This window comes from Hyla sarda, chromosome 8 (assembly GCF_029499605.1).
Source record: "Hyla sarda isolate aHylSar1 chromosome 8, aHylSar1.hap1, whole genome shotgun sequence".
NCBI lineage: Eukaryota > Metazoa > Chordata > Amphibia > Anura > Hylidae > Hyla > Hyla sarda.
In genome coordinates, this window is record NC_079196.1 from 177402825 (window position 1) to 177417155 (window position 14331).

Consider the following 14331-nt stretch of genomic DNA (forward strand, 5'->3'; position numbering starts at 1 on the left):
AATATATGTACCGAATTTTTTTTTTAAATCAAACAAAATAAAGGTGTGCAAAAAAAAAACACCATTTGCCACCTACACCACCAAGTATTGATGTAATAAAGTATGGTGCAATGTAACCGGTGGGGGTAAAAATTTCCCCTGTAAGGCCCTACTCTCGCACACAGGAAACTCTCCCTATTTCCACCTGCAAACACTGCCATTTCCCAGAGTTTTTAGGTGGAAATAGGGAGAGAGGTTACTTTGTGGGGCCGACCTTTTTAAGATGAGTAACACTTTCCTTGAAAAGGTGGAAGGCAACAATGTATTGTCCATTGTAGCAGGTGGGGGTAAAAAAATTCCCCTGTAAGGCTCTACTCTCACCTTATTACTCTCCCTAAAAAGGGTGGCCTCCATAAGGAAACTCTCCCTATTTCCACCTAAAAACCCTGGGAAATGGTAGTGTTTGCAGGTGCATATAGTGAGAGGTTTATCGCTTCTCGGCCTTTTGGCTAAGATCAAGTGTAGTATCTGTTCTTATCAGTTTTCATGCTGGTGGGGATGAGTGCTGCATGGAGGATGCAGGTGTACCAGGGCTTTCCGGGGCTGGTTCTGAGGAATCAGCTCGACGGCTGCCCCGATGTGACCTGTTCCCTCCGGGTCTCGCCGAGGTACTTTTGTGCCTCGGGGAGTGGTGACCCCGAGGTGCCGAAACTCACTGGGAATACTGTCTCACTGAGTTGAAGCACGGGCACCATAATCTCTTCACCTTGTGGCACTCAGCTCTTGATTCCCGGCCTTCTGGCTAGGATCAGAGACATTTTTATAGATCTGGCCGGATGTCCGGGCAGTATATCTGCACACATTCACTTATTTATTTCTTTTTGTCTCACTGTGTCACTTTTTGCGTGTTGTGTGTTCACAGGATTTGTCAGGATGCGGTAGCCCTTCTGGGTGTCCCTCCTTGTGGTCTAGGGGAGGTGTGTGTGGCCATTAGGTTCCGCACCTCCCTGCAAACACCCCGGGTACTCCTGCTTTGGCAGGGTACCTACCGTTATTGGCTCTGCGGGCAGATACCTTGGCTAACGCCAAGGGGGATGCCGGGAGCATTTGTGGTCCCCTAGTAGCTTTGGCGAAAAGGGACATCGAACCTGGAACCTCGCAGGTACCTTTTGGTCCCGGAGGCGAAGGGTAAGGTTTGTTGGGGGGCCTCTCTCCTATCGGAGAAGGGCTTGCGATAGACCGCATCCTTTGTGCACGTTTTTTTAGTGTCACACGTTTGCACTTTTTCTTGCACTTTGGGTGAATCGAGAGCACGTTCCTCGGCTTGAAAAGAGAGGTTCCTGTGTGGGGCTGCCCTTTTTAGGGCGAGTAACACTTGCAAAGAAGGGAATACATTTTTACCCCCACTGATTACAATTACCATACGTTGTTCCCTTCCACCTTTTAGAGGTCTTTGCATCACATCAATACTTGGTGGTGTAGGTGGCACATTTTTTTTTTTTTTGCACACCTTTCCTTTTGTTTGATTTAAAAAAAATTTGGGTACATATATTTTATCTTAAGAAAAGTTGAATTTTAGCTAATGCATATATATCCTCAATACTTACTTGTAGTCTGCTGCAGAGGAATTTCTGTAGCTGCGGAGCAGCACCTTAAATATGTTTTGCACTATCCATACTTGTGAAGTGTTGGTGTGGCACCATGGTCAATCTACTATGATGCATCAGGCATTGGTGGGTGGAAATCCTGGCTGATCCATGCCTGATCATTCTTCACAATGATCAGTCACATTTTTTGTGACAGAAGAGTTCTTCTTGGGGTTACTACTCCAGGTCTACCTGCTGCTGATGAGTTGCTTCACTATGCGGGTGAAGAAAGGTACTCATCAGTGACTGTAGACTCAGGCTGCTGCTGATGGAGCTGTTACTGCTCCTGCCACCCCACCCCTCCCCAGCAGCGATGGCAGTGGGAAGTGAGCGCAGAGGGCCCCCGAGTCAGACCTGCGAGAGGATGGACGATAGCACAGATAGGCATCGGCCAACTGACTACATAGTATGTCTCTGTAGTAGGTCAGTTTGTCCTCCCTCTCAGAGGGTGTAAAAAAAGGCTCCCATTTTGTGCTGGTAGCGAGGGTCCAATAAAGTGGAGAACCAGTAGTCACCCCGCTGCCGAATGGTGACAATTCGTCGGTCACTACGCAAGCAATTGAGCATGCATTGTTCCATTTGTGCAAGTGACTTGAAGGGGCTCCCTGTCTCCATCTCCACTGCATACTGCCACGGTGTGTCTGGGTCCTCTGTCTCACCTTCCTCATAACCCTCTAGCTCCTCTGGCTGCTCCTCCTCTCCTGTCAGATGACTAGTAAAACTGCCCATCTCGCAAAACCTAAACTGTGCTCCACTGTAACCCTCCTCCTCCTCCAGTTCAGCCCCCACAGTGCTCATGTGGCCATGAGATGTAGACGCCACATCTCCAGTGTCCTGACCAGCCATCGTTTATAACATATGTTGTCATAAATGAAGTAGTGGAACGTCGTTCATCCCGTAATCCTTGCGACTGACTAATATGGTGGCTTCCTCAAAGGGTCTGAGCAAACGGTAGGTGTCACGTATGAGCTGGCACTGGTTGACATTGAAGTTACACAGGGGAGTCCCCCTATCCGCTTGGATCATCAAGAAATCGGTGATGGCTTTTCTCTGTTCATAGTCGGTCCAACATATGGAGGGTGGAATTCTAATGTGTGGAAATGTTGCAAATCAGACTATGTTGGGGGATACCATTTTGATACTGCAGCTCAAAGAGGGCGTGCTTTGCGGTGTATGAGTGTCTGAAGTGGATGCAAAGTTTCATTCCCATTGCTAGGATGTCTTGCAGATGGGGAGAACACTTCAGGAGGTGGCGGCAGCATGAGGAGACCATATAGTGGTCTAGGGCTTGAGGTAAATCACTGCTGCAATACACCCAAAAATACACTTTCTCTCTCACTCTCTCTCTTTTCTATATCAATGCTTGTAATCTGGACTTGGGCTTGAGGTGAATCGCTGCTGGCAGCCTGCTGTAATACACCCGCAGGTGCACTATCTCTCTCCCTTTCCTATCTGTGCTTTTAGGCTGGACTTGGGCTTGAGGTTAAAGGGTTACTCCGCTCCCAGTGTCCGGAACTCAATGTTCCAAACACTGGGTGTGGGCTTCCGTGTTCAAACCTGCCCCCTCATGACGTCACACCCCGTGAAATTACGCCTTGCCTCCTCAATGAAAGTCTATGGGACTTGCATTGAGGGGGCGGGATGTGACGTCACAGGGCAGGGCGTCACATCACGAGGTGGTGGGCATGAACACGGAAGCCCACACCCAGGGTTCGGAACATCTTAGCGGGAGGAAACAAAATGTCGCAAGTAGTCACCAAGAATCTGGTTCACTCTTTCCACTTTCCATTGGATTGCGGATGATAAGCAGAAGAAAAATTTAATTTGATTTTTAATTGACCTCAAAGTGCCCTCCAAAATTTAGAGACAATTTGAACTCCTCTATCAGATACAATATGAGTGGGAAGCCCATGGAGACGAAACATCCCTAAAAGTAACCCTAGAGACAAAAATGGGCAAAAATGAATAAAAATAAATGTTGTACCTAAGGTATAATACCACAATGTTACATTTGCAATAGATTAAGAAGTCAGCTAAAATTAATAATTCTGATCTCTCTGGGACAGAGCAATCCAACTTAATAGGGGTAGGAAGGGACGAGAGATATGAACCTAAGGACCTTCAAACACCCTAAGAGTCCCTAATGACAAGCCCTATGCCTTAATGGCATGGACGCCCAAATAAGGGTGGTGTCAGGATCCGGACTGGTGTGCAAGGAGGACACGGGAGTGGATCCTCTGTGTCAGTGAGGCGATGGCGTAGGCCGTACCAGGGGAACGGAATCTAAGGGGTTACTAGTTTTCCCCAGAGCCCACCGCAAAGCGGGATGGACTTGCTGTGGCAGGTAACCCCCAGGTTGTTCCACCCGATAGCGACTCGACCTCACTGACAGCTGAGACAGGCGTGGTACACAAGGACTAGGCGAAGGCAAGGTCAAACGTAGCAAGAGGTCAAGGCAGGCGGCAACGGTTTTTATCAGCATGTCTCTTCATGCGAGATGAGGCCAGCAGGAGAGATTTTTGAGTCTCCTTCCAGATAGAGGAGAAGTCTTGTGTCAATTCATCTACGGCAGGGACTCCAGATGAAGTGGGAATGGGGATGGGGGAAGCAGATGACGGCCTTACACCACAAAAAATTGAGATTTGGAGGAAGATTCAGAATTTTTGAAGTTGTACGAGAATTCAGCCCAGGGCAGAAGGTCAACCCAATCATCTTGGCGGGAGGAAACAAAATGTCGCAAGTAGTCACGAAGAATCTGGTTCACTCTTTCCACTTTCCATTGGATTGCGGATGATAAGCAGAAGAAAAATTTAATTTGATTTTTAATTGACCTTAAAGTGCCCTCCAAAATTTAGAGACAATTTGAACGCCTCTATCAGATACAATATGCGTGGGAAGCCCATGCAGACGAAAAATTTGGAGAATTTTTTTTTTGCCAATTGAGGCGCAGAAGGAAGGCCTGGAAGCGGGACAAAATGAGCCATTTTGGAAAAGCGATCAACGACCACCCAAATTAACAGTGTTGCCATGAGATGAAGGAAGGTCGGTGACGAAATCCATAGCTATATGGGACCATGGGACCATGGTTATTCAGGCACAGGCAGAGGAAGGAGAAGACCAGCAGGCTTCTGGCATGGAGTCTTGTCACGTGCACACACTTTACAGGTCCACACGAAATCCGTCACATCTTTCTCCAGGGAGGACCACCAATAGTGTCTAGCAATTAACTGTATGGACTTTTTGATACCAGCATGACCAGCCAGGTGGGAGGAATGACCCCATTTGAGAGTTTGGAGGCGAAGACGTGGAGGAACATACGTTTTTCCCGGAAGAATTGGCGCCAGAGAAGCAGGAGCAGAGGAGATCAGACACTCTGGAGGTATGATGTGCTGAGGAAGAGCTTCGGATTCAGAGGCATTGGTGGAACGTGATAAAGCATCTGCCCTGACATTCTTGTCCGCAGGGCGAAAATGAATCTGAAAATTGAAATGGGCAAAAAACAACGACCATCTAGCCTGGCGAGGATTTAAATGCTGGGCGGACTGAAGATACAACAAATTTTTGTGGTCCGTGTAGATGGTGATGGGATGAAGGGACCCTTCCAGAAGATGTCTCCACTCTTCAAGTGCCAACTTAATGGCCAATAATTCACGGTCACTATAGAATAATTTTTTTCAGGAGGAGAAAAGGTTTTGGAGAAAAATCCGCAAGTGACTTTTTTTCCCTTAGCGTTTTTTTGAAGAAGGACAGCTCCGGCTCCAACTGAGGAGGCGTCAACCTCTAGAAAGAAAGGCTTGATAGGATCTGGCCTGGACAAAACTGGTGCAGAGGCGAATGTGGCTTTGAGGTGGTTAAAGGCTTCCTCCGCCTGCGGTGGCCAGGATTTCGGATTAGCATTTTTCTTGGTCAACGCTACAATAGGAGCAACGATGGTAGAAAAGTGGGGAATGAATTGTCGGTAATAATTAGCAAAGCAAAGAAATCGTTGGATAGCGCGTAGACCAGTGGGGTGTGGCCAATCTATTACCGCCGATAGCTTGTCAGGGTCCATTTGTAGGCCTTGACCGGACACTTTGCATCCCAGGAAGGGTAGACTGCTGCACTCAAAGAGACATTTTTCAATTTTGGCATAAAGTTGATTTTTGCGTAGGCGCTGAAGCACTTGAGGATGAGGATGTCATCAAGATAGACCACCACACAGGAATACAGCAAGTCCCGAAAAATTTCATTAACGAAATCTTGAAAAACTGCAGGGGCATTGCAAAGTCCAAATGGCATAACGAGATATTCAAAGTGTCCAGCTCTATTGTTAAATGTGGTTTTCCACTCATCACCTTCGCGAATGCGAATGAGGTTATATGCGCCCCTTAGGTCAAGTTTGGTGAAAATTTTTGCTCCTCGCAATCGGTCAAAGAGTTCAGAGATGAGTGGCAGAGGATAACGTTTTTTCACTGTGATTTTATTAAGACCACGGTAGTCAATACAGGGGTGTAGAGATCCGTCTTTTTTGGCAACGAAGAAGAATCCAGCTTCGGTTGGAGAAGAAGATTTCCGGATAAAACCTCTTTTTAGGTTTTCCTGTATGTATTCAGTCATGGCTTGCGTTTCCGGAGCGGAGAGTGGGTAAATCCTGCCACGGGTGGTGTGGTACCAGGAAGTCAATAGGGCAGTCATAGGGTCTGTGTGGGGGTAAGACCTCTGCTTGCTTTTTGCAAAAAACGTCAGAATAGTCCTGATAGGCCTTAGGAATGGTGTATTGACGGAGACTAGGCTGGTAGGAACAGACTTGAGATATCCCTTGTGGCAGGAAGATCCCCAACTTTTAATGTCCCCAGTGGCCCAGTCGAGGGTAGGTGCATGATGCTGGAGCCAGGGTAAGCCAAGAAGAATTTCAAAGGTACAGTTGGGTAATACAAAAAAATCTATATTTTCATGATGGAGTACTCCAATGCTCATGAGCAGAGGTTCAGTGCCCGTAATCCACGGTGCAGACAAGTCTTTCTCCATTCACTGACGAAATGAAGAGAGGTTTGACGAGACGGGTAACAGGAATATTGAATCTGTTGATGAAAGAGGCTTTAATGAAATTTCCTGCAGAACCAGAGTCCAGAAAGGCCACAGCGGTGAAAGAAGTATTAGCGGGTAGAGAAATCCGCACGGTGATAGTCAATCGCGGAGAGGAAGAGTTCACACCTGGTAACGCCTCTCCCACGTTAACCAGGTGCATGTGTTTTCCCAGATGCGGGGGACGAATAGGACAGTCTTTTAGGAAATGATCGGTACTAGCACAGTACAGGATCATATTTTCATTCCTGCAGCGACTCCTCTCTTGTTTGGTCAGGCGAGACCGATCCACTTGCATAGCCTCCTTGGCGGAAGGCACAGGAACAGGTTGCAAAGGACACTGGGAGAGAGGTGCAAAGCGAGGAAACCGCTTGGTGCGAACAATATCCTTTTCCTGGCAAAGCTCCTGGCGTCTTTCTGAGAAACGCATGTCAATACGGGTGGCCAAATGTATGAGTTCAGACAGGGTAGTAGGAATCTCTTGTGCGGCCAGAACATCTTTGATGTGGCTGGATAAACATTTCTTGAAGGTCGCGCAGAGAGCCTCATTGTTCCAGGCTAGCTCGGAGGCGAGGGTGCAGAACTGTATGGCGTATGCGCCCACTGAAGAACTCCCTTGGACTAGATTCAATAGAGCCGTCTCGGCTGAGGAAGCCCGGGCTGGCTCCTCAAAGACAATGTGAACTTCGGAGAAGAAAGACTAAATGGTAGCAGTGGCAGGATCATTGCGGTCCCAAAGCGGTGGGGCCCAGGACAAGGCCTTTCCAGACAGCAGGCTGACCACAAATGCCACAGTAGACCATTCAGTGGGAAACTGGTCTGACAACATCTCCAGATGCAGTGAGCACTGCGTCAGGAACCCACGGCACAGCTTAGAATCCCCATCAAACTTGTCGGGTAAAGACAGGCGGACTCTGGACGTGGAAGCGGCAGGGTGCTGTGGAGGAGATGGTTGCTGCTGTGAAGACAGGAGCTGCTGAAGCATGGCAGTCAACTGAGACAGCTGTTGTCCTTGTTGGGCAATCTGGTGCGATTGCTGGGAGACCACGGAGGTGAGGTCAGTGATACTGGGCAGCGGTACCTCAGCGGGATCCATGGCCGGATCTACTGTCTGGATCCGTACTGGTGTGCAGGGAGGACACAGGAGTGGATCCTCTGTGTCAGTGAGGCGATGGCATAGGCCGTACCAGGGGAACGGAATCTAAGGGGTTACTGGTTTTCACCAGAGCCCGCCGCAAAGCGGTATGGACTTGCTGCGGCAGGTAACCCCCAGGTCGTTCCACTCGATAGCGACTCAACCTCACTGACAGCTGAGACAGGCGTGGTACACAAGGACTAGGCAAAGGCAAGGTCAGACGTAGAAAGAGGTAAAGGCAGGCAACTGTTCGTAGTCTGGGGCAATGGCAAGGGTCTGGATACACAGGCTAGGAAACACACAAAACGCTTTCTCAGGGCACTAGGGCAACAAGATCCAGCGGGGACAGGAAGGGGAAGTGGTATTAAATAGTGTTTGGTGGAATTACATTGATTGGGCCAGGCACCAATTAGTGGTGCACTAGCCCTTTAAATTTCATAGAGCCGGCGCGCGCGCGCCCTAGAGAGCGGGGCCGCGCGCGCCTGGACAGAGCTGAAGGAGGACAGGGCCGGTGAGTGGATTGGGATGCGACCCGCGGGTGGGCACGTCCCACCAGGCAAATCGTATCCCTGCCAGGGACATTAGAGTAGAGCTCCCAGACAGCGGGGCTGCCTGGGGCGCTGCAGGCAGAAGGACGCCGCGAGCGTTCCGGGGAGGAACGGGGACCCGGAGCGCTCGGCGTTACAGGTGGTACCGTAGAGCTGGAACCTCCTAATGATCCCTATTATACCCTAACATTAGGGTGAAAGTAGAAGAGTGGTCAGCTACAACCATCCCTAACTACCTATATAACCACCCGTAAGGAGGAGTGGGAAATACTCTGTCCCAAAGAAGAAAATTTTGTGAAGATGGCAATGTGTGTTGTAATTAATACAGTTATGTGGATTTATTGCCATATTATAGAAAGGGGGCAAAGGAGAATTGCTCGTTCAAGCCTGAGGGGGACATAATTTAAATATTCAACGGCTTTCATTTTGGAGTCGCAGTCTATCTAGATCCCCTGCTTGTGGGGAGGGACAAACTTGTTTCAACCCCACAAAGGATAGTTCTCTAGGTTCCCCTTGATATACTGAGTTAACATGAACAGAAATGGGGGTGTCCCTCATCACCTATATGTTCCAATATCCTGCATCTGAACTCACGTAGGGTTTTCCCCACATAAACCAGACCGCACATACACAAGGCCACATACACAATACCTTTGAAGCTGCAGTTAATAAAACTCCTTATCTCATATCTATTGCCTGTCTTGACATCCAAAAAGTGTTTAGTTTTCCTTACATTTTCTCAAGCCTTACAGTGGCAACAGCAATAACATCCCAAAGAGGAGAGAGTATGTAGCCACGTTTTATTCTGTTGGACTGCGGGAGGTGATCACCGATCTATCTCCTACTATATCGGACAGATCAGGGTCCAATTTCATAATGTTCCAGTGATGATTGATAATGTCCCTCACTGTGATAGAGTGGGCATCAAAAGTCCCAATAATCCTTGCTGGTTGAAGGGTTGTGTCTTTAGTTGTGATCAGTTCTGTTCTAAAGCAAAATGGTAAGCTGTGCAAAGTGTGTAATCAGGGTATCCTCATTCCAAAAATCTGGAGCGGAGATCGCAGGCCGGACAGATGAAACCTTCCCTGTCTGAGCAGTTCCTCCTGAGACGGAGATACTGCCTCCTCAGTATACCCCTTTCAAGGGAGACCAGGTAGCAGCTCTCCCAATTTTAGGAGTCTGTTAATAGCTGTTAAACCGCCGACATCATCCTTACTGATAAACACATCAAGAAATGGCAAACCTTTTTTTTTTCTCAATTTCATAGGTAAATGAAAGGCCCAAATTATTAGTGTTGAGAGCTTCTAAGTACTCTTTCGTCCGGAAGAAGCGTCATATGATGTGAAACGGACGTAGCCTAACTTGTTCCCTGCAACTGTCCACCTTCCCCCCTGCACCTTGGTCAGCGTTCTATTGTCTGATGAATGTGATGTCTCTACGTGAGTTTCCACAATAAAACAGCCTGGACTCCAGCCGCTATATTGGATTGGTGAGTTGCCGTGTCTTCTTTGTTCTACTAGTACACATTCTGGATTTGTTTCTTCACATGACACTGAGCACCGCCCGATACGGCGAAGTCAGCTACTGACCATACTTTCTATGGAAGAGTTATAGAGCAACTAGTCGACTAGTTTTCCCTATTGGCCTGTAGTGCCTGTTTTTTTCTGTAATACCATTTTTATTTCAGGCAGTCATTTTTGCTAAAACTTTATTGAACATCTCTTGCATTTAATTAAGACCAGGAAAATTAGCTCACGTGGGTAGAAACAGAACTTCTTGGCTTCTGATGACTATAAACCAAAATACTTTGCTTCATTCTTGGCTGAGTCAATACGTTTATTGAATGCCGCATTGTGTGTTGCACATTTGGAAGACATGATTAACCCGCCTATGCCTTTGTTTACAGATATGCTTAAATTATTCAAAAAATATTCTTCAAGCTTTGAACACTTGCTATGTGCTGATGATATAGTGAAAAATAATATTATTCTATTTTAAAAGATAATGAAATCCACCTCCATCCATCTATTTTAGGCACTTTCCATCTTACACTTACAGTTAGATATACAGAGAGCTAGAGTGCTTTACTTGGTCATTTATATCAGTCCCATGGAATTTGCGCATACTTGACTGCTGCTCCATTTAAATAGGGTCATTTGGCACCCCGGTTCTGATGACCTGTTGGGGTTCCTTACTGTAAGACCTTCATTGCTCACCTATCCCCTATAAGTAGGTGATAAGTGGATTATTGGGTGTCTGACTCCTGCGACCACCATGATCCCAAGAATGGAGGACAAAAGTCCTCTGAATGAATCATGCATTAGAATGCATGTGTAAATAGTTCCCCATTAATTCTGTACGGGGCTTCTGAATAGACATGTGCAGAACCCAAAATTTCGTTTTTTTCGTTTTGTTGTTTTCGTTTCTTAAAAATTTTCGGTTCCGTGAATATTCGGAATGCTGTGCATTCGTCATATTCGGTTTTCGGATGCATCCGCGAAAATTTCTTTCATTTTCGGATGCATTCGTTAATAACATCGAATGCATTCGTTAACTCGGATCTTTACTTATATCTGTAAAATTCGTTAAATTTAGCATTCGTTACTAAACGAAATGCACATTAGTTTCACTTGCTGATCCTCTTTTGTAATAAATAGCAGGTGTTACCTTAGGAACAACCTCTTGTTGTTTTCACCTTTTTTTTGCAGTTTTCTCTGTGTAGGAAGGCAAGTTTTCCTCAGGTAAACCCAATGAAAAAAATCTAATTCATTCCTTACATTCGGTTTACTGATTCTTCGTTAACATGCATTATTAGTTATGCATTACTTAACGAATGCATTCGTTAACTGTATATTCGTATTCGTATTCTTTTTTGGAAATATTAGATTTTTTTTTCCTGCATTCGGATTGTAACGAACACCCGAAAATGGGAAAATTCGTTAAGTTTAGTATTCGTTCCGAAACGAATTGCACATGTCTACTTCTGAATATTGCTGAGCGCTCAACTATACAGGTATTAAGTGCAAATATATGTTTGGTAACATGCATTGCATTTTCAAAGGTTGTGTTGTCAGGCCAAAATATCTATTAGGCAACAACGAGTTTAAAAAGGAGAGCCCCCTGCTTAGAATTCCCTTCCTTAATGGGGTACTCCGTTGCTCAGCATTTGGAACAAACTGTTCTGAAAGCTGGAGCTGGCGTAGGAGCTCGTGACGTCATAGCCCTGCCCCCTCATTGCATCACGCCCCGCCCCCTCGATGCAAGTCTATGGATGAGGGCATGACAGCCTTCATGCCCCTACCATAGACTTGCATTAAGGGAGCGGGAAGTAAGGTCATGAGGGGGCGGGGCTATGATGTCACGAGCTCCTGGTGCCGACTCCAGCATTCGGAACTGTTTGTTCCAAATGCTGAGCAGTGAAGTACCCCTTTAAGCCAGAGCCAAGAGTATCAGCATCTCCTGCAACTACTAGAAGCCAGACCAATGGTGTTTGGCTGATGACAGCAACAAACTGTTTAACCTGTTAAGGACCAAGAGCGTAAACCTGCGCCCCTAGTCCCGCTCCCGTGATATAACGCGGTGTTACATGGTAACCCTGCATCATATCACGGCGGACCCGGCGTCATAGTGAAGCCGGGACCCGCCGCTAATAGGGCGCGGCACTGACCCTTTAGCCGCGCGCTCAAAGTTGAGCCGCGTGGCTAAAAGTGAAAGTAAAATGTGCCGGTTAGCTCAGGGAGCTGTTCGGGATCGCCGCGGTATAATTGCGGCATCCCGAACAGCAGTACTTCAGGAGGACTGCAGTACTGGAGGACAGCAGTACTGCAGTCCGATCGCCGAATGAATGCTTCAAGCCTGAGATCCAGGCTTGAAGCATTCAATCACCGAAAACACTGATTGATGCATTCCTATGGAGATGCATCAATCAGTGGTAAAGATCAGTACATGCAATGTTAGTGACCCCCCTGGGGGCTATAATATGGCATAAGAAAAGTGTAAAAAAATCATTAAGCCTTTCAATGATCCATTCCCCTAATAAAGTTTGAATCACCTGGCATTTCCAAGAATAAAAAAAAAAAAACTGTGAAAATAAAAATAAACATATGTGGTATCGCCACGTGCGGAAATGTCCGAATTTAAAAAATATACCGCTTTTTAAACTGCACGTTCAATGGCGTACGCGCAAACAAATTCCAAAGTCCAAAATAGCGTATTTTTGGTCACTTTTTATATCATGAAAAGATGAATAAAAAGCGATCAAAAAGTCCGCTCAATGCAAAAATGACAAAAACTTCAGATCACGGCGCAAAAAATGAGCCATCATAGCCTCCAGAACATAGAGAAATAAAAAAGTTATAGGGCTCAGAAAATGACAATTTTAAACGTATAAATTTTCCTGCATGTATTTATAATTTTTTTTCAGTAGTAATACAAAATTAAGCCTATACAAGTAGGGTATCATTTTAACCGTATGGACCTAGAGATTAACCCCTTAAGGACACATGACGTACTGGAACGTCATGTGTCCACTCCCGATCTATAACGCGGGGCCACGGCGTGGCCCCGCGTCATAGCGGGTCGGGCCCGGCCTCTAACAACGGCCGGGACCCGTGGCTAATAGCGCGCGGCATTGATCGCTGTGCCGCGCGCTATTAACCCTTTAGACGCGGCGTTCAAAGTTGAACGCCGCGTCTAAAGTGAAACCGAAAGCATCCCGGCTAGCTCAGTGGGCTGTTCGGGATAGCCGCGGTGAAATCGCGGCATCCCGAACAGCTGACAGGACAGCGGGAGGGCCCCTACCTGCCTCCTCGCTGTCCGATCGCCGAATGACTGCTCAGTGCCTGAGATCCAGGCATGAGCAGTCATCCGGCAGAATCGTTGATCACTGGTTTCTTATGAGAAACCAGTGATCAACATAGAAGATCAGTGTGTGCAGTGTTATAGGTCCCTATGGGACCTATAACACTGCAAAAAAAAAGTGAAAAAAAAAAGTGAATAAAGATCATTTAACTTCTCCCCTATTAAAAGTTTGAATCACCCCCCTTTTCCAATAAAAAAAAAAACACAGTGTAAATAAAAATAAAAATAAACATATGTGGTATCACCGCGTGCGGAAATGTCCGAATTATAAAAATATATCATTAATTAAACCGCTCGGTCAATGGCGTGCGCGCAAAAAAATTCCAAAGTCCAAAATAGTGCATTTTTGGTCACTTTTTATATCATTTAAAAATGAATAAAAAGTGATCAATAAGTCCTATCAATGCAAAAATGGTACCGTTAAAAACTTCAGATCACGGCGCAAAAAATGAGCCCTCATACCGCCCCATACACGGAAAAATAAAAAAGTTATAGGGGTCAGAAGATGACAATTTTAAACGTATTAATTTTCCTGCATGTAGTTATGATTTTTTCCAGAAGTCCGACAAAATCAAACCTATATAAGTAGGGTATCATTTTAATCGTATGGACCTACAGAATACATATCAGGTGTCATTTTTACCGAAAAATGTACTATGTAGAAACGGAAGCCCCCAAAAGTTACAAAACAGCGTTTTTTTTTTCAATTTTGTCGCACAATGATTTTTTTTCCCGCTTCACCATAGATTTTTGGGCAAAATGACTGACGTCATTACAAAGTAGAATTGGTGGCGCAAAAAATAAGCCATCATATGGATTTTTAGGTGTAAATTTGAAAGAGTTATGATTTTTTAAAGGCAAGGAGCAAAAAACGAAAATGCAAAAACGGAAAAACCTCCGGTCCTTAAGGGGTTAAAGAAAAGGTGTCATTTTTAACGAAAAATGTACATGTAGAAACGGAAGCCCCCAAAAGTTACAAAATGGCATTTTTTTTCCAATTTTGTCGCGCAATGATTTTTTTCCCGTTTCGCAGTAGATTTTTAGGCACAATGACTGATATCATTACAAAGTAGAATTGGTGGCGCAAAAAATACGCCAT

At 45.9% G+C, this 14331-nt stretch overlaps 1 non-coding gene across 1 annotated transcript; it reads left to right on the forward strand.

Annotated features, from left to right (window-relative positions):
- The first annotated feature begins 468 nt into the window (after positions 1-468).
- Positions 469-652, forward strand: LOC130289967 (U2 spliceosomal RNA). Its single transcript, XR_008847484.1, has one exon. It is a non-coding gene; the product is annotated as a U2 spliceosomal RNA (small nuclear RNA).
- The last annotated feature ends 13679 nt before the right edge of the window (positions 653-14331 follow it).